Genomic DNA, 2,679 nt, shown 5'->3' with positions numbered 1-2,679 from the left:
TTCGGGAACAAGAAAAAGTCACAGGGAGCCAGATCTGGAGAATACGGGTACGGTGGCTGTGGCATCATTAGTGTGTTGTTGTTGGCCAAAAAGTCGCGCACAAGCAACGATGTGTGAGCAGGGGCGTGATTATGATGCAACTCGATATGTCTAGTTCCTCAGCAGCTTCTCTACGCGTTTCTTCCAGGTCGGCTGCTTTCAGGTCGCACATTTTTTCAAGTGCCGAACACATTCGCTACATAGTCGAAGCGAGATTGTCTAGCTTCATATCTTTCTGTTCAAAATGCTGCAGACTCTTTGCTTGGAAATCCTTTTGAAGCGCTAGCTGCTCTTTAATAAGATCTGCAGTACTTCTACCGACTCCCTTTTGGACAGTTGGTGCACGTCTCGTGAAAGAGGGACTGCAGTTATCCGACAGCATGGATACGTCCAGATCGGGTCCACTATTATCTGCTTCGACAGTAGTAGGTAGTCCCACACTTACTGCGCCTGTGATACCGTGCGTGCTGGTCTCTAATGCGGTCAGTCTGATTACTTCTTCTTCCATTTCATTTAAAGTAGTGCTGTTTATAACGGCCACCGCCAGTTGTTGTTTGCTCCCTCTTGTTTTCGGACAACTTTCGCTTTATATAAGCCTTCCAATCTAACCACACCTGAAATAAAAATTTGTTGTGCAAACGGTTAATGTACTTATATACAGCCCTTTATTATCTTTTCCAGCTTGATACATCTTTGGTTGGTGAGCCTATACTGTTAAGCTGCTTCGCAATATTTTGCCAAAACTCGGCTATCTCTTCCTTTGAGTATTTGGAGAACCCCTGAGCAATCCCTGGCTTCTTCTTTATTAGCTCCAACAAAGTGGCATACTGCTGCCATGTTGTTACAACTTTGTACCTGTAAAAATCAAATAAAAGTACATATACTTAAAAAATTCATTTTTGTTTATAGTTTAGTTAATATAGGACTTACATTTTACAGCTTTCTCGCTTGTTTCATTTTAAATTTTCTTTTTATTACTCGTTCTAATTTTTGTCCGTTAGCCTAACGTTGTCGTAGAAAAATTGTACGAAACTGTAAGATTTGACGTTACGAGTGTATTCAGTGAATACTACTCACGAATTTCGAATGTGCGTTCGGAGTTATGCGAATTGTATGATTACAATTTCTTAGTTTCTACGAAAAACAGTCTACGACGGATTCTATGATAAGGCTGATTGTTAGGCGGCGCCGAAGACGAATAAGGCAATGGATAAATGTCGCGTTACGCTTGCCCGACAATAGGTTAACTAAATCTATACTCGTAATAATGGGGAAACCGACAAATACGAGGTCACCCGGACGCCCTTCCAATCGCTGGAATGATTGTAGGACATTCAGCTATACCGATAACTAGTGTTTTTTTGATCCAAACAAGTTGTATCTCTTGTAAAAATATTGTTGAAGAACAGTATTTAATTCTGTAATAAAGAAGAAGAAACATAAGAAGAATAAAAAATCATAGTAGTAAAACATGAAGTAAATATAGTAGTAATGTTCCACTATAATTCTCTCCATAAAATTTTGAAATGTTTTTTTTTTTCGGGCTGGGCCAAATCGAAAAAATAAAGTCCATTTTCGTTATTTTAAATTCACCCTCAAACTTTGAACTCAGATTTGAAAAATTCATTTTTCAAATTAATATAATTACCTTTTTGATAAACTCTTTTACTAAAGAAATAAAATTATTTTGAGTGATGAAAATCTTCGCATGGACTTTTACAATTTTTTCTATTAAGTGGAAAAGAAAATAATCTAAAGCCGTTATATCGCACGATCTGAGTGGCTAATTGGCAGGTCCCGAACGTGAAATAAAATGTTCACCGAACTCGCCTCTCAACAAGTCCATTGTTACGCGTGCTGTGTGGCATGTGGCACCGTCTTGCTGAAACCACATGTCATGCAAGTCGAGCTCTTTCATTTTGGGCAAAAAAAAGTTGGATATCATTTCACGGTAGCGCTCAGCATTCACAGTTACGTTACGATTCGCAGCATCTTCGAAGAAGTACGGTCCAAAGATACCTCCAGCCCATAAACCGCAACCAAACTGTGACCTTTGCTGGATACATTGGAAGCTCTTGCAATTCTTCTGGCTGATCTTCACTCCAAAATCGACAATTCTGATTGATCCAAAAATGAGCTTCGTCGCTGAACACAATTTTTCGATAAAAAAGTGGATCTTCGGCCAACTTTCCAAGAGCCCGTTCACCAAAAATTCTGCGTTGCGGTAGGTCGTTTGGCTTCAATTCTTGCGCCAGCTGTATTTTGAAAGGCTTCACACCTAAATCCTTTCGCAAAATTTTCCACGTTGTTGACCAAACTGAAGATGTTTGACAGTGAAACAAAACACGAAACGTGCGTCAGATATTTAAACCAACTGTTTAAAAAGATAATAGCTAAAAAATCACCCGTTAGTAGAGAAAAAAATTTACGAGCCTTAATATGACCATCTTCACAGACTAGGACGAAGTGCAGTCCACATTTTCATTAATTCGTTCATTCTTTCATTCATTGTGGACATTTCCTGCAATAGATGAAAACAATTTTTTGAGATCGAAGAGAAATTAAGATGTAATTCAATTTTTAGCGATTTGATAGGGATCTGAAATTAGGACTAAGTAGTTATTTTATTATTATTTCCTT

The 2,679-nt window shown here is 38.4% G+C and overlaps 1 pseudogene; it reads right to left on the bottom strand.

Moving 5' to 3' along the window:
• Nucleotides 1-235: 235 nt before the first annotated feature.
• Nucleotides 236-1,373, bottom strand: LOC129238058 (uncharacterized; annotated as a pseudogene).
• Nucleotides 1,374-2,679: the final 1,306 nt, after the last annotated feature.

The sequence above is a fragment of the Anastrepha obliqua genome, chromosome 2 (genome assembly GCF_027943255.1).
Source record: "Anastrepha obliqua isolate idAnaObli1 chromosome 2, idAnaObli1_1.0, whole genome shotgun sequence".
Classification (NCBI taxonomy): Eukaryota; Metazoa; Arthropoda; class Insecta; order Diptera; family Tephritidae; genus Anastrepha; species Anastrepha obliqua.
The sequence above is the reverse complement of the archived record's forward strand: the minus strand, read 5'-3'. Positions and strand labels throughout refer to the sequence as shown.